Below are 22,735 nucleotides of genomic sequence, written 5' to 3'. Positions count from 1 at the left end.
CCTGCTTGTCAGAGTTCTCTACTCTGACTTTGAATGGAAGGAAGAAGTTGTAGTCACTGAAGAAGGGATTGCTAATAGACAGTGTCAGTTAGCTTGCTAGATGCTTTATCGGGACCAGAACGTTTGCTGGAATCTTTGAGAACAAATGCAATCTTGCCCTGGAAAAGCTTCATGCAGATTTGCTGAGCCTTTCATGATATGAGCTGCTTGTGAAAGTGGAGAGTCAGAAAGAAGTATCGGTTGGGGAGCATATGGCAAATTTGCAGATAACAAACCTAGATGAATGTGCATTAAAGAAAGAGGATAATTCCCCGCAGAGGAACCTTTAAAGACTGGGCTTTACTGTTCAAAGATCTAAAAGTGAGACAGTCAGAGACTACAGGGGTTGTTAATGGACGTTGCAATGACCCATGGTTTCACGCTTAACACTCTCTGTGATAGAGAAAGATTTTTTTTTCAAGTAAATAACACACTAGATTCACTTTTGAGGACGTGCCACTTTCTCTCCATGTTGCCTATGGACCCAGATTATTATGTAGGAAAGCATAGCCAGAGGCTGTATCTATCACTGATTTTAGGTGTGTTTTGATAAATTGCTCTTGCTTTGGGCAGTCAAGATGGAAGGACCCTGTTTCCTTGAACTCTGTATTCATCGCCTTGGTAACAAAGTCAACCCTAAATAAACTTTGCCTGTGTAACACTGTTTAGCAGCAGAAAACAGACACCTTTTTTCAAACAGATGGCCTGCCAAGGACATAGTAAATGCTAGTTCACTGGGAAAATACATTTTAATTTCAGTTGGGCAGCACCTCTCTTTCCCTTATAAGACAATCCCATTGCTCTAAAAAGGAAAGAAGAAAAAAAAAGACAAATATCAAATTAGGTATTCACAAAAAATAACCGTTGAATATTCTGACTTGGATCAGTCATATCCTCTGCAAAAGTATTCCAGAAGAGATGAGACTGTAAGGGAAAAAAGGAACTCTGAAGGGTTGACCCTTAAAAATGATCAGTATTTATTAACTGCTGAGCAATTTAGAAATGAGTAGCTATAGGGTTTTTTTTCTGAAGTACTGCCATAAATTTCAGATTCTTTTAACTGAAATCCATAAAGTCTTTAGAGTCTAGATTTGATCAGATGGTGCTTTTTTATTCTCTTAAATGATTAGCGCTTTCCCAATGAGTGGGAATAACTGTGGATTAGCATTCCTCCTCAAAGGCAATTCACTTTAAAATAACTTTGATCGGGGATAATTCTGGAGTAGATTTGAAGAATATCATCTTCTCATACAATCAATCAATGGCATTTACCGAGCACTTACTATTTGCAGAGCACTGTATGAAGTGCTTGGGGGAGTACAATGCAACAGAATTAGCAGAAACATTCCCTGCCCATAATGAGCTTACTGTCTAGAGACAAAAAGAAGCCCAAGACTGTAACCTTGATGCAAAGTACGATAACGTGAGAATCAACCAGAAACTTTACTTTCCATGAAATTATTTCAAAGAGAACATTGAATGTCCCCCAGCTATATATCAAATCTAAGCAGTATATTTGAAGATGATGACTGACTGCGTGAGTTTGTGTTGATTCCAGTCAGCTCAGCAATATTTGAAAATCTGAAGTCAAGCTTTAGAAGAAGAATATGTATGGAGGGGAAAAGGATAATTGTGAATATGAGGTGAAATTCTCATTTCTAAAATGTCTCCATAAATAACTCAATTATTCATCTTTAAGATTTAGCTAACACAAAAATTACTGCTTGATATGCAGTACGGCTATCATCACTTCCTATGAATTCCTTGACGATCGCTCTCCCAGGTCCTGAAATGTCCACCCATTGTCTTCTGGATTGAAATCACCACGGAACCCAGTATTTTGCCCTGGGACTGGTTGTCTGTTTCAGAATCCTTAATAGTACTTCTTTACAAACGTTTTTATTTATTCATATAAACCTTTTACAGGATTCCCGAGAAATACGACATCTTTATTAGGTTAAATGTACACAAAGTATACTTAGAATGCAGATGCCCATAACTTTTATTTTTAGGTAAATTAACCCGGCCTAGATAACACCAGATAGAAATAATTCCCATTTAAATATTTCTTTGATGTCAGGAGGAATGTATATATATACATATATATAAAACAGCCATAAGAAGAATTATAAAAATCACGGAAAAGAAGATAAAATGTGTTTGGTCAATACGGTGATCAACATATCAGGTGCCATAAAAATTTTATTCCAGTATTTGAGGATATTTACGTGAAAAATCCACTAAATATTAGCTGCCCTTATTTTTAGAGTATATCATATTTAATCAAGTGAGCAATATATAAATCGACTCGGGATAAATAAAAATGGTTGAACTATTCATGCTGGCATTCTCACTTTATATTTCTACACAAAGGTACAATTGGTTAGGAGATTTCCAAGTGATGGTCATTTTATATGAAATTTCTTAGTTCTTTCATAATTCTTACCTCGGTTGTCAAACCTTGTTTAGATTTTTGCCAATTTTCTTTTGAATTGAAAATTTTGGACTATTTCTTTGTCTTTTAGATTTCTCAGGGAACACCCATTCTTAGAGATTCCAGAGTTACTGCATAAGAATCATATATGCATATCATGTCAGTTGGCATTGTCATCCAGGTTTCAGGGTCATTAGCTGTTCTTGTTCTAATGACCCTGCCTGCGAGGCAAATGTGGCATTTGAAAAAAATGGCTTATTTAGAAATGCTTTCACACATTTCAGGCACCTATAATATTTTTGTAGAAGTGCAGATCCAAGCATTGAAATTTTGGGCTTATTTTAAAAAATGAAAATACGCAGTCATAGTCAAAAATGGATCTCATGGGGTTGAAATTTTAGTTGGACAGGTAGTGGGACCTTTCTAAATGGAGAAATCAAGGCTTTTGTTTTTAAGTCTGAAATCACATGTTTTGGAATGATGAAAAAAAGTCTGCCTCATACCTGGAACTGGGTCAAATCACTATCTATTTAGGACATAAAAATGGTTGATTTCAGAAATGTAACTCTTTAAAAGGTTCCATTATGGAGACTTCAATCAGTAAGATAATCTTCATTATGGCTTGCATTTTGAAGAGCAAGAACTGTTCAAGAGAGTGTTTGAAATAAGTGAAGAACTCCCCATTTAAAAATCTGTATCTACCTACAATATGTAAATGTGTAGTATTAATGTACCTTTCATCTATGTTTATACATTATTTTCATGACCACTTTTAATATTGTAATTAAAATGGTGAAAGGAGATGTCCTTGTCTTCAGTTGTTAAAATCAAACAGCGTGGTCTAGTGGAGAGACTAATTATCTCTGTTCTTCACCACGAAACACTCTCCCTCTCATTCCCTTTTCCACATATATGCTTGGACAGTTGCTTGCTTACTGCATGACCTTAGAGAAAATCACTTAACTTTTCTAGGTTTCAGTTTCCTCATCTGTAAAAATGGGTACTTAATTCAGACTGTGAGTCCCTATTCAGACAGTGGAACAATAATGATAATAATGATAATTGTCATATTTCTAAAGTGCTATGTGCCCTGGGCTCTGTTTTAAGCCCTGGGGTACAAGATAATCAAGTTGGACATGGTCCCTGTCCCACAGAGGGCTCACAGTCTTAATCCCCATTTTACAGATGATGGAACTGAGATAAATTAAGTAATTTACCCCAAGTCACACAGAAGACAGTGGTGGAGCTAGGATTAAGGACTATGTCTGATGTGAGTTTTTTCATATCCATCCCAGAACCTAGTACAGTGCTTGACAAATACCACAATTACTACTATTAGAAACACACATTTCTTTGAAAAGTATTTCAGATAGTTTAAGGAGATTAAATTTGGTATTAATGTAAAATGATGATAGCAATCACTTTCTCTCTTAATGATCTTTGAAGTATTTTTAGTTATATATAGTTATCCACTCACACTAGAAATATAGAAGGGTCATAGTATATATTCCTAACTATTGAATATTAATTCTAATCATATTGAAGTGATGGTTGCATCAAGTCTGGAAAGTAAATTATTGTTATTTATTTTTAAAGTGTGAATTAAGGATCATTGCTCCGTGGGGAATCAGTAGCTGGTGATTATGAAATGTGTTTGGCTTCAATTTGTTTCTACAGTGATGGAAGGATTGGGAAATCCAGAAGGTACTGGAATTTATATCATGCCAAATGTTATGGCTTGGAATTTTTTTTTTAGTTCTATGGTTCTTCAAAAGGACTCCTGTCCTACACTTTCACAATCCCAAATCCATAAATTCAGGCACTACTCTGAATTTTATTTATTGATTGCGGTGATGAGTTTCTAGCATTTTTGCTGTTGTTCATAGGCATTAACCCTAAGGAAACCTAAAATGTCCAGATTTTACCATTCCAATCATGAAATTATGGATCCTAGTTTTAGCACCTTTGGTTTCCTTTTTCATAGGCATAGGACCAGATTAATATTTAAAATAATATAATCACCCATTTCAAGATCAAAAGAGTTATTGCTTCCTATTTCAAAAGTAATTAGAAGTAACACTGAAGAGAAAACACTTTATGGTTTCCTAATGATGGAAACTTTTAAATATAAATGAACAGCATAAAGGTTGAAAATGGACTTGGTGATTCATGTTTTCTAGCATCTAAAGATCTTTCAGATTACTATTTAATACTTAGTACCTTAATGACCAAAAAACAGCACAACTTCTGAAAGTGCTCTTCCTCCAGCAGTTAACTTAGAAAAATAAATAGTATTGCTCAATATTAACAGAAACTCTGCAAAGCTTTACAGAATTGATTATTTTTATACCTGTCTTACTTCAACTTAGAGTTATGTTGAACACAAATATATTTTATCATCGTGCAAATTAGCTCTGTCAGGAGATGCTTTCCCACTTACTCAGGCCAAATAATATATGAAAATCAAGAAAAAAAAATCTGCAAGGATTATTGCATTCATTTGATTCTCTGTGCCCCAGTGAGAACAGGAGGAGTTGGTGAAAAATTACTAAGACTGAATATATTTTTTGTACTTATTTGCTAGAGAAATAAGTAAATAAATCATGATGCATTAAATGAATCCACCACATTAAATCTTCTTTACTAAAAGACAGTGATTTGATATGATTTGTTACTTGTATTAATATTCTGAAAAATTAAATGATATGTATATTTTTGGTTGAGAAACTAAGACAGAAGTCACAGATCACGTCTTCGGACTAGAAAAGCTAAGGACCGGCTTGTCAGTTACAGTGAGTTCTATGCTTTTTCATATATGGCACTGCACTCTCTGCTTTTTTTTTCCCGTTCTACTTTCTTCAGCTGCTCTAGTTTTAACCATTTTTAATTTGAACAGAGCCATGCAAGGAGTATGAAATGACTCCTAATAATAAATAGCCACAAGATATCTTCCCTATAGACCTTTGGGTTCTGCCTAATAATGTTAATTCAGGGTGTCTTACTGGGTCCGTAAGACAATATCATATTTGTCCATGAAAATCACATTACTTAGTTGAGAGGTTAATGCCGAAATGTCTTGTAATCGCTAGGATGTGGAAACAATTTCACTGGCAATACTACTAAATCTGACAATGTTGTCATATGCTCTAGATGTAATGTATCTTCAAATGTAACATACCAATGGTAACATATACTAAGATCACAGGAGTCAATAGCAAACAGATTGAATTAGTACAAATCATGACACATTGCTCTAAAATAAAGAGGAATTTAGCATAATATAGTGGCTGAATAAGCAAGCTGAAACCCTTAGGGTATGAATGTGCCTGGAGTCATAGTATTCCATTACAGTATTTGAATATGCTTTCGGGATTATGGTAAGTGTATTGGGACATGGATGAGAGGGGATTGGTAGCAGTCTATAGAAAGTCCATCAAAGATAGTTGGTTTTCAAGCAAAGCTGGGGCAATCGGAAAAGTACTGTGTATTAACCGAAGTCTGAAAAAGGAGGGATTACTATGAAGACTAGAGTTGGACATTTAATTTGGGAAAGTGTTTTGGAATCATTATTCCTCAATATATTACTGATAAAATATCCACTGTTATGAATGTTAATATGCATGTATTAATGATAATAATGTAATATTAATTTTCCTTCCCTGCCTTTTCAGCATTAATAGAATCTATATTAGATTTCAAAGGGTGAAAAAGACATTTTTGCTTCAGTTTTTTTAATCAAAACCACCCAATTTTTTAAAAAGCAACATAAGGATTCTCAGGAGATTTCTCTTGAGATTAACATGAAAAGATGACATCAAGCTCTTTGCCAGCGCTTGGCACATAGCATTCACTTAACAAACACCATCATTATTATTATTATTTTACTCTTCTTTATTTTTGAAGTATTTTAATTATAGAAAAATTACTAATATATACTATAAACAGAGGTAGAGAGCTCATACATAGTCTTGACTACTGGACATGAATTGTAGGCATTTGAAATCACATATTCAATCACATGTGAAATTGTGACAATCATAAATTGAGGTGATTATAGCTTAAAATTTATTTATGATGGTTGAAAAACACTACTGATCAATGTGTTCACCAACCCAAAAACAGACTTTCTGCCACCAGTCTGCATTTTTCTAAATGTTTCGAGTTTCTCACCATGGTAGTGTTTCTGGAATATGTAGTTCCCTACTTTTAAATTGTTAAAGCATACTCATTTCCCCAAGATTATTTCAGAATGTAATAATAATCTCAATAATAATAATAATCACCTCATTAAGTGCTTACTACGTATCGACTAGTGTATTGAGCACTGGGGTAGATACAAGTTAAAATAGATCCCACATGGGCTCACAGTCTTAAGTATTGGGGAAGAACAGGTATTGAATCACCATTCTGTGGAGGAAGGAAACGAGGTGCTAACAGAAGCTAAGTGACTTGTCCAAAATCACACATTAGGTACATGATGGAGTCAGAATTAGAACCCAGGATTTATGACTCCCAGGCCTGTGCTCTTTCCATTAGGCCATGATGCTTCCCTATAAACTTTCCTGAATCCCCTGATTTGGCATCATGATATTGGGACATTTGAAGAAGGGAGCATTTCCTTTCCAGGACAAAGATTCTTTTCTTATTTCAATTTTGTGATTTCTACCACCTAAAACTAAATTTCAGTTACTATAGTGTTCCTAAGACTAGTTGTTTCTGCTCTCATTATATATCCTATCACCTAAATCTAGTCTTTTATGATGCCTGGAGAGCCTTAATTTCCAAGCCTAGTCTTACCCACCTGAGACAAGAAGGCATCTTAAATGAAATGAAATCCAGCTTTATTTGTGGTTCAAGTTTTTCACAGATTAAGGTAAAATATACTTCATTTTTTTCTTTTTAATTTTTTGTGGCCACATTCCTGTTTTCACTGATGATGGAGTGCTATTCAGCTCCCTTAGTTACAATCAATACATAGTGGGATGACATGATATTCATCCTATTTGCCTGATGCATTATCCTTAACAATAGCTAGCAGCATTCAACACATAGTCATTAAATGAAGTACCACCGGGATCAGCTGGTGCAGCAAGAGTTTATATTCCTTGAGGGTACAATGCCTGTGTGTATGTGTGTGTGTGTGTATGTGTGTGTGTGTGTGTGTGTGTGTGTGTGGTGTGGGGGAGGGTTGAGGAGGGGGAGGGTAGGGTCCCAATAGAAGAACCTGTGTGTAGCCAGCCCTCAGAGGGGATTATTAGGCTAGTCCAATGTACATTTACAATCACATAATCACATGCACACTCATACTTTATGCCCTTTATATTTTTGGTGAGTGTCTTAGTTGTGACTTGAACTGTTTCAGTTAACTTTTCATCCATATTGTTCAGTGGCTATAGTACATAAAACATTCCCAAGCAGCAAAACCTGTTGTGGGGAGGGACTGTGTCTGTTATATTGCTGAATGGTACTCTCTCAAGAACTTAGTGCTCTGCATGCAATAAGTGCTCAATAAATATGATGGACTGACTGACTCCAGGGAAAATTACCATTTTGAAAGAAATGTTACTTATTAAGAATCATATTTGAATTATCTACAGCTGGGAAGCCTCTTTAAAATAGTAATTCTTACATTCATCTCAAATTTGCACAGCATACAATGGCGTGGCTTAGGGGCAAGAGGATGGGCTTGGGAGTCAGAGGTCATGGGTTCTAATTCCGGCTCTGCCGCTTGTCAGCTGTGTGACCCTTGGGCAAGCCACTTAACTTCTCTTAGAAGTTAACTAAGAAGTTAATTTCTTAACTTCTTTTTCTCAGTTACCTCATCTATAGAATGGGGATGAAGACTGTTAACCCTAAGTGGGACAACCTGATTACCTTGTATCTATCCCAGTGCTTAGAACAGTGCTTGGCACATAGTAAGCGCTTAACAAATACCAATAATATCATTATTAACAGTTTTATATTGACACACCTTTTTCTTCCAAGCCACTGGCTCACATTTGTTTGACTTTTCCACAATTTGAAAAGTTATTAGTTTTGAAGCTGTCATGGAAAATCTTCTGTCTGGGTTAATATATGGATTTGGATCTCTTGCTAAAGCATCTTGTTCAAGTTCTGGAACAAGTATTGAATTTTGGGGACAGCTGTTACTAGACTTGAAGATTTCAGAATATTGTCATCCAATTAGTCAATCATAGCTTTCATGAAGGATATGTCACATTAAAGAGACATATAAATGGAAGCTAGGCAGGGGATTATGTGATAAGGTAGTAAGCATATATTGAAATTATGTATTCTGGACTTCAGAGAAGCAGCGTGGCTCAGTGGAAAGAGCATGGGCTTTGGAGTCAGGGCTCATGAGTTCGAATCCCAGATCTGCCACTTGTCGGCTGTGTGACTGTGGGCAAGTCACTTAACTTCTCTGTGCCTCAGTTCCCTCATCTGTAAAATGGGGATTAAGACTGTGAGCCCCACGTGGGACAACCTGATTCCCCTATGTCTACCCCAGCGCTTAGAACAGTGCTCGGCACATAGTAAGCGCTTAGCAAATACCAACATTATTATTATTATTATTATTAATTACTTGTGCAATTTGTACTTCAGTTTTGTTTCTTTTCATTTATGAAGAATTCAATTTATTAAGACACTTGCTATCTTAAAATCACAAGACATTTTACCTAATTTTTCTTCACATAGTGGAAAAATATAAAGATTTTCATTGAATAAGAATTTCCTACCTCAAATGTGCTAAAATATAAAGAAGAGGTAATTATGATATCTAGAGGATCAATATGAACCAATAATTGGGTTCTCAATATATGATCATTAATATCCAAGATTAATAATGTGTTAGTTATTACAAATTATCTTCATTAGAGAGGAAGTTTACTAGGATATATTGACATATTCCAACAAACAGATAAATGAATTGGGGCCAGTTTTTCCCAGTCTTTTCTTCAAACCTGAAAACTGCAGAAAAAGCTGCCAAGACCCTGAATATGTAAATAACTTTTAATAAGAATTGCCTTCAACTTTTGTTCACTCCATATATCCTTATGTCAATAGCACTCCCAGGTGAGCTGTTGATAATACATTTTGAGGGAATGGAAATTCCTCTTCAAGGTTCAACATTTTAGGATAAATAATATATATTCAACATTGGCTTATAGGCAGACTTGGCTATGTTGAATAGGTAGAACCCTGTATTTACACATGCATTAACAGTACTTTGTAGTCAGACACTTCTAGCTCACTTAAGACTAATGACCTTTATTCTCTGCATGGTGAAACACGGTCACAGGAAGCAGAGGGAGTGTCTGGGAAGAGAGAGAAGAGGGCCCATTTTGTTCCCATGCTGCATTCCCCCTGAGGGAAAATGGAAAATGTTTCTCTAACAACTTTGTTTTCTCTTTCAGCTGGGCAGTGGTTAATCAATCAATCAATGGTATTTATTGACCACTTACTATGTGCAGAGTATTCCTGCAATCTGTATGCATAAGGCTAACCCAGCTCTTAGGTAGAGGAAGAAAGATAGCTCATCTTAAAAAAGAAGGGAATTCATGCACTTTCCACTCTCCTCTCTGCCACTACACCTCTGTCCTGTGGAGAAAATAATTTACCAAGGCTGGATTTGTTCAACTTCTCCCTACCCTGGTCTTCTCCCTGGGCTCAGTCAGATTCAGCATTATGCTAGTGTGCTAGATCGGTGGAAATAAATGCAGCCTGTAAGGTAAAATGAAATATAAAGTTTGTAATTTTAAAACATTTTTAAAAATTCCCATACAATAGCTATGTGTGAGTCAGAATACCTAGATTCTAATCCTGGCTCCACCACTTCTCTGCTGTGTGACCTTGGGCAAGTCACTTACCTTCTCTGTACCTCAACTGCCTCATATGTGAATTGGGGATTAAGATTGTGAGCCCCACATGAGACATGGTATGTGCTCAACCTAATGTGCTGTATTTACCACAGTGTAAGCACAGTGCCTGGCACATATTAAGTGCTTAACAAATGCCATTAAAAAAAGCTAAATTGATCATCTAAGCAAATTTTTAAATCTTGTACGCAGTTTTCTTTCCATCCTTTTATTTTTTAGTACCCAATATATTTAATACTGAGGGACAAGAACGTAAGTGAACTATTGAATTAAAGAACAAATAAGCAAAACTTCCGCACCATCTTTTGTGGTCTTGTTTTCAGGATACCTTTTCCCAGAAAAAGTAATAATGATAACAGTGATATTTCTTAGGTGGTTACTATTTTCCATGTGCTGTGGTAGATACATCACAATCAGATCAAACACAGTCCCTGTGCCACATGAGACTCATCGTATAAAAAGGAGGGAGAAAGATATTTAATCTCCATTTTGTAGATGAGGAAGTTGAGGCACAGAAAAGTAAAAATCACACAACAGGGAAGTGACAGAGGCAGGATTAGAGCCCAGGTATCCTGTTTCCTAGACTAATATACTTTCCACTAGGCCTTCTGATCCCAGGCCTGTGTTCTATCCACTACACCATGCTGCTTCTAGCAATGTTGGTAAGGATGAACCAACAGGATTTAGTGACAGATTGAATATGTGGGTTGAGTGAGGGAGATGAGCCGAGGATAACAAGAAGACAGGAAGGATGGTGGTGCTGTCTATCTACAGTAATGGGAAAGTCAGGGGAAGGACAGGATATGGATGGGTAGATAAGGAGTTCTGTTTCAGACATGTTAAGTTTGAGGTGACGGCAAGACAGCCAAGTAGAAATGTCTTGAAGGCAGGAGGAAATGTGAGGCTGCAGAGAGGGAGAGGGCTGGAGATGTAGATTTGGAAATCATACTCAGAGTAGGTAGTAATTGAAGCCACGGAAGTGAATTAGTTGTCCAACGGAGTGGGCGTAGATGGAGAATAGAGGGGACACACAACTGAACTCTGAGGAACACCACAATTGGAGCAGGGAGAGGCAGAGGAGGAGCCTGCAAAAGAGTCTGAAAATGAGCAATCAGAGAGATAAGAAGAGAACCAGGAGAGGACAGTGTCAGTGATAGTGTCAAGGTTGGATAATGTTTCCAGGAGAAGTGGGTAGTTGACAGTTTCAGAAACAGCTGAGAAGTCGAGGAGGATTAGTATGGAGTAGAGGCTATTGGATTTGGTAAGAAGAAAATCATTTGTGACTTTTGAGAGGGCAGTTTCTGTGGAGTGAAGGGGACAGAATCCAGATTGGAGGGGCTCAAGAAGAGAATTGGAGGAAAGGATCTTGAGACAGCAAGAGTAGACAACTTTTTGAAGGAGGTTGGAGAGAAAAGGCAGGAGGGAGATAGGGCCATATCTTGAGGGAGCAGTGGGGTCAGGGAAGATTTTTACAGAATAGGGGAGATATTATCATGTCTTCCTTAACCCCTTTTGGCACAAAATAAGCGCTTAACAAATAACATAGAAAAGGGGCAGACAGACATGAAAATGAATTACAGATAGGGGAAATAGTATACTATAAGGAAATGTACTAAAGTGCTCTGAGCCTGGGATATCAAAATGCTTAAGGAGTACAGCCCCTTTCAGGGTCACACCCTGAGAGTTCCCAGTACTCTATCAAGCTCGACTACAGGAGGGAGAGTCAGGCAGAGGCATATCCATTCCATTCCTAGCTTTGGCAGTGGCTAGCAAGTGGAAGACAATCTGCTACAAGTCAAAAATCACCTGTACTGGCAGCAGCGGCATGGGAGAGGATCAAGGGCGAAGACTCAAATTTACTGCATGGAAGTAGGCAATGGTAAGCCACTTCTGTATTTGTACCAAGAAAACTCTATAGATAAAATACGAGAGCGATTGCAGATGGAGGTCGGGCGCTCTGGGATCACATCACTATGGGTTGAAGATGACTTGACGGCTTAAGACGAGAAGAGAAATACAGAGTCAGGTGCATAGACATTGCAGAAGGGAGGGTGGCTGAAGAAATGAGGACTCCCTGTAGAGACATGCCATGAGAACTGGCCTTAAGCTGAGATGTCAATGTCGAATCTTCATTTCACTTAATGAATTGGGCCGCTGCTCTCATAAAGCAGGGAGAGATGAAGCAGCCTTCTTTATTCCTCACCTCGGCCTGGTATTGGAGTGTGAGAACAATCTTGAAGTGAGTTACGTTGCATCATTTGAGGCAAACCCCTTTTTCAGGGAGCCAAAGTGGCAGTTCTGTCTACCAATAGGTAGAATTCTGAATTTACTGCCCTTGGCCCGGAGAAGTACTTGGAAGCTGAAAGAAAGCATACCCTAGTAAAGATGACTCACTTGGTTTGTCATTTATCAAGGAAAAACTCCCCAAAGACTATTCAGTAGAACTCACCTGCCTCCTTCAAATAATCAGTAGAGGTCATTTGCTTCATTTTAAGTGCTCATTTGAGAATGACTAAGTAAACTCACAAGGCTGGAATAATGACTATCAATTACTGAGTTGTGGGGTGTATTTTCTTAGTTAAGCAACTCACTAAAAATATGCTATTGGCTGCCCCAGCATGGAAGCTGTGGGAATGGGAAATGGTGGGAGAGATACACAGTTTGAAGAGTAATGGAATTAACTGATGGACAGAAGCAATCCAAACAGTGGGGAGATGAGGTCTCCTATCAGTGCTACAGTTGGAGGATGGGAATGGAGGATGCAGATGGGAATGGAGGATGCACAGCTGTTGCAATCCTCGGCTTATGTGGCCTATTCATGAATCTTGGCTATTCATAAATCTATAGGTACATCTGCTCTGGTTTTCCTCTGAGTTTAATAACCCTTTCCACCCAAATAAATGGGCTTAGTATTTCCTCACAGAATGAAACATCTTTACATGCTGTTTTTGTTTGGTTTCCATGACCTCATTTTAATAATGTTTAGGTACAAGAAACTATATCTTCACCCCTCCACCCACGTCCCCCCACCACACAACCTTTAATAGTGAACTCAAATATTCTGCTGGTTTTAAATATCTGCTTGGACAGTGGCCTTCGTTATAGTAAGCTGCACTTAGTGAACATGATTGAACATATTATTTCAGTTCAGGAAATGATGCGCAGTTCTTTCGGGTTGCAATTTGGTTAGAAAGATGTTACATTTGCTCACTGTCTCCACTTAAAACTGAAAAATGTTAGAGTAGAACCCTATAAATTTGCATTTATTTTACAGATTGATTACATTAACAATATTAAATCAATATTGCAAATGTAGCTATTCAGAACTCAGCAGTCTAATTTCATTTCCATGGTTAGGTTGGAGTAGATTCATATCAGCAAGTTTCACTCATGACAGACATGAAAAATCATTTTATTTTCACTTAACTGCATTATTGCTCTAATAGTTAAAATACACGGAACAAATGGAAGTGGCTGAAATGGTGCTCTGACCTTTGATACAACAGGGAAAAAACAAAACAAATTCTGAAAGGTCCATTTTCCTGGCCTTGACTGGATATAATCATTCACTGATGTCAGAATAATGTTCTTTTTATCCAGTGTTACTTTGTGTGGTCCTGATCCTATTTTCTTATTTCATTGATTTTTCAGGAATACTTTAGTAAATATGACTCACCTCATTTGTTCAGCTATCAAAGGAAAACTCCCAAGGGGCTATTCCACAGAATGCATCTGCCTCGTCCAAATAATCGGTACAGGTCATTTTCCTCCATTATCAGTGCTCATTTGAGACTGAACAGGAAAAATCACAAGGCTGAAGGAATGAATAGCATTTGCAAGGTATGGGTGCATTTTCTGAGTTAAACAGCTAATGGGTATCACTTACAAAGGGTACTCTAATTGCTTCCCAGGTAATAATAATAGTAATAATAATGGCATTTGTTAAGCACTTACTGTGTGCCAGGCATTGTTCTAAGCACTGGGGAAGATACAAGATCATCAGGTTGGATACAGTCCGTGTCCCACACAAGACTCACAGTCTTAATCCCCATTTTACAGATGAGGGAACTGAGGCACAGAGAAATTAAGTGACTTATCCAAGGTCACACAGCAGACAAGTGGCAGATCTAGGATTAGAACCCAGGTCCTCCTGACTCCCAGGATGCTTTAGCAACTAGACCATGTTGCTTCAGGTGAAATAAAGGATGCAGCATAGAGAATATTTTAATAATTTTGGATTGTTTGTTCTGGATTTTTAATTTGCAAAGCCTGACCATATACAATGGAAAATCTCAAATGAAACCACTCAACCCATTTGTTGGGAAGCAGCGTGGCTCAGTGGAAAGAGCACGGGCTTTGGAGTCAAGGCTCATGAGTTCGAATCCCAGCTCTGCCACTTGTCAGCTGTGTGATTGTGGGCAAGTCACTTAACTTCTCTGGGCCTCAGTTCCCTCATCTGTAAAATGGGGATTAAGACTGTGAGCCCCATGTGGGACAACCTGATTCCCCTGTGTCTACCCCAGCGCTTAGAACAGTGCTCTGCACATAGTAAGCGCTTAACAAATACCAACATTATTATTATTATTATTAAAAAAGGTATTTTATTGTCATTCGATCCAACGTATCATGAGGCATGCATGTATTGCAGGAGAATTTGAAATGGATGCTTTCCTTGCAGAGGAAGGAAGGAAGAATTCTCGTCCCCTTTATGAATGAGTGGAGCAAGGCCAACTGCTCTTGTATTATTATTATTATTACTAATAATAATGATTGTATTTATTGAGCGTTTACTATGTTCAAAACACTGTACTAACCACTTGACAGAGTACGATATAATATAGTTATAACATCAGACACATTCCCAGCCCACAATGAGCTCACAGTCTAGGTGGGGAGGCAGACATTAACATAAATAAATAAATTACATATATGTACATATATCTATATATAGATATCTGTGTCTATAGATATAGAATGATTTGCTGAAAAGCTCAGTGGAAAGCCAGTGGTCATATTTAGAGATATTCCTGGTTCTTCTGCAAGCAATTATTACTTGGTGGATATTGCTTCTACTGTTTCTGAATTATTGCCAACATCCATGAAAGACACTTTCAGCTTGGATCAAATCAAGGGGAGGATTCGTCAGGCAGGAGAAGGAATTCTTTCTGGACCCCAAGGAGTGCTATAGGCCATATACCCATCTAACAAGTTTGAATTTTAGTATTTAATGCAGAACAATGTTAAAACCTTGGAAGACGTGAAACTGGAGAAAATACTTTATGAAGGTAATGAAATTTGTAACAGCCTCATCACAAGGTATTATGGGAGTGCTTTTATGCTAAGAAATAGAAAGGTTAGAAAACCATTCTCCATTGTTACGTCTTTGGCTATAGGGTTGAGAATAAGAGTTTTTTGACGAAGATTGCATTCTATTAAAATCATATATATCTACTATAAAGCACAGTTCTGTACCTTTAATTGCAGGTAAAAAGCCATTCTGTTTGATTTACTTAGTGTTAAGTTTGGTGATTTATGTAACAGTTAGTTGTTGTTGTTTGTTGTTCAGGGGAACATATTTTTCATATACGTAACTAAACACACTGGTTCATTAGGGCAGTTAATGATTAAAATTATCTAATATCTAGCAATGCCATGATTTAATAGACTGGACATAATTTTCTTTGCAGAAGTACATGGTTATTTCAGAATGCCTCAAAAAAGAAAAAAACAGAATGGAATCACTTACAATATTACACCTGCTTCTGCAGGGAAGTAGCACACAGTGCTAGTGGAAACAGCATGGGCCTTGGAATCAGAGGACCTGAGTTGTAATCTGGCTCTACCACTTGTTCGCTCTGTGACCTTGGGCAAGTCACTTAACTTCTCTGTGTCTCAGTTACCTCTGTGTCTCAGTTACCACATCTATCAAATGGGGATTAAAACTGTCAGCCCAAAGTGGGAAATAGACTGTGTCCAATCTGATTAGCTTGTATCTACCCCAAGGTTTAGTAGAGTGCCTGGCACATAGTAAGTGCTCAACAAATAAGGTCATGATATCACGGTCTAAGCCAAGAAGGAATAATGTTTACTTTATTTAATTTATTTAAAAAATAAATTTTTAAACTTATCTTGGAACAAAGTTATTTAAAAAGTTATGCTGATATCAACTTTGAAGACTGAACCCTCGAGAAGTTTTCCAAGTCCCCCAAATTTTCACTGGTCTCACCTATGCTAACGCAAATTCATTTCTTCTAGCTGGGACAATCACAGTTATATTAAGTTTCATATGCACTTTGTTTGGATTTATATACTTACCCAATTATATAAAACCATTCATTCGTTGTATTTACTGAGTGCTTACTGTGTGCAGAGCACTATACTAAGTGCTTGGAAAGTACAAGCCAGCAACTCTGTGTGTGTGTGTGTGTGTGTGTGTGTGTGTGTGTAGGGTTGAGGGAGGTGAATAAAAATACACATTTAGAGATAGAGGGAGAGAGAGTGTACCCAAAGTCATACTGGATTTTTTTATTCTGCTTTCTCCTTTGTCTATTCTTGCACCACTGGATAGTGTACAGCCGTGGTAATAGAAATCAGTTATCACATTATGTTTTTCATGGGCTCTGGAACTCCTTTGTTGTGTGTAGGGATTCCTGTGTACAGTTTTCTTCAGACTCATAAATTCTATATGCTTAGTGCTTCAGCACATCTTCCAAGTAATCACAACGTCATGCCAGCTCTTTTGTGCATGGGCAACAAGAGCAGAGTGCTCAGCATAAATCAGTTCCTGAATACTGTTTCACATATTTTGGGTGAATTTCATAGTTGGATGATCTGGAAGAATTTTTCAACGGTAATGGAGAAGTGAATTCCAGCACCAAATTACAGATCGATCACTCTATCCTCAGGCATGATGGCATAGGAGAGACTTGAATAGGGCTTTCTCTACTGCGTAGTCCTTCTCTGCTCCAGTGATGATGGGAAAGTACCACTGAGGTCACCTTCAATTCTGACTCAGTGGTAGTGTACCAAAAGTCACACTGACTTGTTTCTGTGTCTGCCTTTGCTTATGCACACACCATTGGATAGTATGTGGTTGTGGTAGTAGAACCACTTATAACAGTAAATTTTACATTGCCACTGAAAATCCCTTGTGTGTAGGGTTCCCTGTGTATAGGCTTTCTTCAAACACCTAAACCCTATTCTCAGTTGAGTTCAAATGCACAAGCTAAGTATAACTCTAACTAGAATCTGAAAAATTTTCTCTACCTCGACTTAATTTGCAAAATGATTATTCCAAATATCAAAAAGTGGTTTAAAACATTAATCAATCAGTGGTGCATTAGGGGCTTGCTGTATGTAGAGCACTGTACCACTGTACTGAGTACTTAATAGAGAAAAAGTAACTAGGAAATGCCATTAATCCCTCAATAATAGTCTACTATTATCAACTTGGATTGTTTCCCTGGTTCTGAAACCATAAATAGATAATAAATATGATTCTCCCACTAGAAGGGCTGCTCTAAATCAATCAGTCAATCATATAGTTATTGAAAACCTGAGGAAGATTGTTTCTCTTCATGTACTCAGACACAGGACAACAATTATATGACAGTCCCTGAGCACAAGTTCAAGTACAATTCTCACTGAAGGACAGATCCAATAATAGGTGCAACCAAGGAATTCTTCCATTGTGCCATTTTTGAAATCCTAATGATAAACTAACTATGATATTGGAAAGAATGGAGGTGACTAACTACAAAGAAATGAATCTCTTCTCCTTTGGAAGTGAATCTGGTTTGAGCAGAGAATCCGGAAAGACTCTAGGAAACTCATCTAATAATAATAATAATAGTATTGTATTTGTTAAGTATTTACTGTGTGCCAAGCACTGTATTAAGCACTGGGGTGGATTCAAGCAAATCAGATTGGACACAGTCCGTATCCCATGTGGGACTCACACTCTCACTCCCCACTTTATAAATGAGGTAACTGATGCACAGAGAAGTGAAGAGTCTTGCCCAAGGTCACACAGCAGAAATGTGGCAGGGGGCAGGATTAGAACCCACGAGCTTCTGACTCCCAGGCACGAATTCTGTTCACTTTGTCACACTGCTTCTCTGCTCTGTATCTCAGAAACACAAGTACACCTATACAGCTGGAAGAATTGAGCTCATTGAGCAATCATTGAACAAACTGAGAAACCCAAATGAACAGAAGTGCTGAATATCCCATTATCACCATCAGAATCACCAGAAGAAATACTCAGTACTTACCTCTAGGTATGCTGTGTGACCTTGGGCAAGTGACTTAACTTCTTTATTCCTTGGTTACCTAATCTGTAGAATAGGGATTAAATATTTGTTCCCCTTCCTACCTGGACTGCACAGCAGGCGGGACATGAATTGTGTCCCACCTGATTACCTTGCATCTATCCCAGTGCTTAAAACAGGGCCTGGCAAGTGCTTAACAAATGCCAGAAAAATGAATTGCAAGGGCATCTATATTTGCTTACAAAGAGCAATATGAATTGTCAGTCAGATTTCAGTCTTTTCATCTCAATCTCCAGGCATAGTAAGAATCCCACCTTCATGGGGTCATTTTAGACCACAAAGGTGGTATGCAGCCAGTTATCCTAAATTGTCAGGTTTGCTGTCTCTTAAAACCTGAACTGCCCTGATCTATATTCAATATTATGCACATTCATCCAGGCTGTTTCTTCTTTTCCTTCTGCCTTCAGGCTCATGTCATCATATTAATTATCATTATCATTGTTATTGTTATTATTGTTGTTATTATACTTGTCAAGTTCTTACTATGCATCAAGCAGTACTCTAAGTACTAGGGTACTTAGATACAAGTAAGTCAGGTTGGACATAGTCCCTGTGCCACATGGATCTCACAGTCCAAATAGGAGAGGGAACAGGATTTTAATCCCTGTTTTATAGTTGAGGAAACTCGGGCACAGAGAAGTTAAGTGACTTGCCTAAGGTCACACAGCAAGTAATTGTCAGAGCCAGCACTAAGATTTAGATGGTCTGACTCCCAGATCTGCACTCTTTCCATTAGGCCATGCTGCTGATTATGTCCTCAATTCCCTAATAATATCATAGATTTAAAAAATGTAATGAAAACACACATTCTGGCAAAACTGGTTGTGTGTATTTTGTGACTTAATACATCCCTTCATTTTCTTCATTTTTCCCCACTAGCCGAAAGGGTTCTGGACTTGAAGTCCTCTAGAGAAGGGAAGATGTGCTCAGAATTCAGTGCTCAGATGTGCTCAGAATTCAGAATTCAGTGCTCAGAATTCTTAGTGCTTCATTCACTTTGATGATTTCTGGAACTGGAAACCAACTATTTTTTTGGTATTTATTAAGCACTTACTATGTGCATTGTACTAAACACTGGGGTCAATACAAGATAATCTGTTTGGACACAGTTCATATCTCATGTGGGGCTCACAGTCTTAATCCCAGTTTTACAGATGAGGTAACTGCGGCACAGAGAAGTTAAGTGACTCACCCAAGGTTACTCAGCAGACAAGTGGCAGAGCTGGAATCAGAATCCAGTTCCTTCTGACTCCCAGGTCCATGAACTAGGCCATGGTGCTCTCACTTGGTTCCATAACCCATCAGAGAGAAGTAAAGCACACTAAAGAATATACTGATTTACAAAATAGGATTTTGTGGTGGATTAGAACCTCAAATTGCAGGGATAATGCAAAATACAATGGAACCTGAATGTTCAAAGAATCTAGAAGAAATGTATTTATCAAAAAATAGTATTCTCCCTCCAAAGCACAGAATCACAGAATCTTAAGGCTAGTCAACGAGAGTCTCACCTAACCACTAAACAGGAATCAACAGTTCAAAAAGTATTTTACTGCATTTTAAACATCTCTAGAGAAGGGTCTCCTACACATGAAAGATAATCCTGTAAATTCCATGGTATCTAAGTAATTCCCATTGCTTCAGCATGCCACATAATAAGGTACCTGTTCCAGTGCACTAATTAGTATTTGGAAAGTTAATTAACCTCTCATGGTGAGCAGCTGACTCTCAGAGAGAAGTCTATTTAGGGATCATAATGATCCTTTCCATGGCAATCAGACATTTAAGAGTCAATGTTTTTCAGGGATTGTCTATGCTCCATTACTTCAGGAAAATCCTTACTCTGCCTCTTAATATGTTCATCTGATGACCATGGAAAACTTTTTAGTTCTTCAATGCTTATAATTGTTGGGCAAATTCGGGTGATATTTCCACTTATGCCTTTTCGTCTCTTTCACCCTTTCATCCTTTCCAACAGGCTGAAGCATCACACTAATGTTCTGTGTCCTGCTATTGACTCTATGCTCCTTTCATATTCTTTGCTTTGCCTTGATAATTTGAACAAGGGACAAGAAATATCATGGTTTTTTTTTTTCTAGAGGAAGGAAGCATTACGATTGGAAAGTCAGGAGAGAGGAAGGCAAATGAAAACTAATACCTTATTTTATGTTTAGGATATTTAAATAGAGAAAGGAAAGAAGTGGGATAAGAATAAAGGAAAGAATGAAGGAGCAAAGGAAGAAATGAAGGAAGGGAATCTATCAATTTGTCACATTTATTGAGTGATCAGTGTGTGCAGATCACTGTACCAAGCACAAAACAATAGATTTGGTAGACACATTCCCTTCCCACAAGAAGCTTAACAGGCTTGAGGGAAGGAAAAGAAAGCAGAATTTTACTGGTTTAGTTTCACTCTTCTTATTATCTGCAATCACCATTCTAAAATAATAACTTAACCAAAGTCCAGCATTAATCGATGCACATGAGGCAAAATCAAGCTTTAAATTATCCAGGCTCTTTGATATTTTGCCTTTGTTGGGGTGGGTATATCACTTTGCTGGAATATGGATTAAATTAGATGAATAGAAGCCAAAAATTGTTAATCCACTTCTACTATTTGCTTGAGAGACTATTCATTTCATTGTTAAGCTATCAGTGGTTGTTGAATTTCTCTAAATCAAAGCATGATTCATATAATTACTGTATTATGATCAGTTTTATTAAAGAATTGAAGAGACTCGGAAAGTTTGTGATAGATGACAGGAAAATGAAGTGTAAAGGAATAGTTTGCAATGAGAATTGCTGAATTCAATACTGAAATGACGGTAGATATTATTGTGCACTCGTCACATAACTGGATCTGAAAGGATGGTGGCTGTTGTCCATCTCTTGTCTACTCCACTGAGATAGGTTTTGGACTGGAACTATATTTATTCTAAGGGAGTTTCTTTGCCTTTTATTTTTGAACCCTACTTTCAAATTGCATCTATGAAAATGGCTTTATAAATCCAATTCTGTATGACGTGAAGTGGGTAGTCTATTTTGACTTTTCCTGCTAATTAATAAGATTAATCTAAATATTTAAGAAGTCCTTAGTTTTTCTTCAAATGTGTAGTTGGAGTTCCCCTTTTACAGACCTACTAATCATGCTAAGCAAAAATTCTCATCAAGAATATTTTAGTTTTAAAATTATTCCAATCAGCTAATAATGGAAGCTAAAGTCAGTGTAGGAAATAGAAAGGGAAAAAAGAAATAAGTTATCATTTACTCGATCAATGAGCAGTAAAGCTCAGAACATTAGTTGTACAATACCTGACACAAGTATTTCATTTTGAGTGTAAACGTGCTGAGAAATAAGAAACACACACCCACACTGATGTTGTGAGATTAAGGATAATAGTATAATTGTAAATTCAGGAGAGAAGGGAGATAAATGAGAAGTAATTATTTTGTGTATAGGGCTTTTAGTTTTTATAAGTTTTTTTTCTCTTCAGTTATAAATCAACCATGCTTCTTTACTGTCATGGTCATATGCAAGGTATTGCTTATTGTAGTTATCCATTTCCTCTGCTTAGTTAGGTGTATATGGAAGAATTTTGAAAGCCAAATATAGATGGCCAAACTTTATTTAACTGGGTGCTTTTACTCCATTCCCATTTTGGTCTGGTTCAGCCCCACAAATTTCACTCCTCTAACACCATCCTACTCACTGTACCTTGATTTCATCTATCTCCCCACCAATCTCTTTTCCACATCCTCCCCCTGACCTGGAACTCCCTTCCTCTTCGTATGCAAAAGACCACCACTCTCCTTTCAAAGCTTTACTAAAATCATATCTAGTCTAAGACTTCCTCTCTAACTCACTCCTCATTTTCTCCCCTCTGCCTTGCCGTGCTTTGGGATCTGTACCATTTAAGCACTTTGATACTTGCCTCACAGCACTTAGATATATAACCTAATACTCTGTCATTTCCCCTACCTGTAATGTCTTTTAATGCCTGTCTCCCCTTGTAAACCTTAAGCTTACTGTGGGCAGGGATTGTGTCTATTAACTC

General features: G+C 37.5%; 1 protein-coding gene across 1 annotated transcript in view; it reads left to right on the top strand.

Moving 5' to 3' along the window:
* The window catches only part of FAM155A (family with sequence similarity 155 member A), a 400,443-nt gene that overhangs the window by 2,267 nt on the left and 375,441 nt on the right, over positions 1-22,735 (top strand). The gene's annotated exons all lie outside the window — the stretch shown is intronic.

This window comes from Ornithorhynchus anatinus, chromosome 10 (genome assembly GCF_004115215.2).
Source record: "Ornithorhynchus anatinus isolate Pmale09 chromosome 10, mOrnAna1.pri.v4, whole genome shotgun sequence".
NCBI classification, from domain to species: domain Eukaryota; kingdom Metazoa; phylum Chordata; class Mammalia; order Monotremata; family Ornithorhynchidae; genus Ornithorhynchus; species Ornithorhynchus anatinus.
This window is presented reverse-complemented; position numbering and strand designations above follow the sequence as displayed.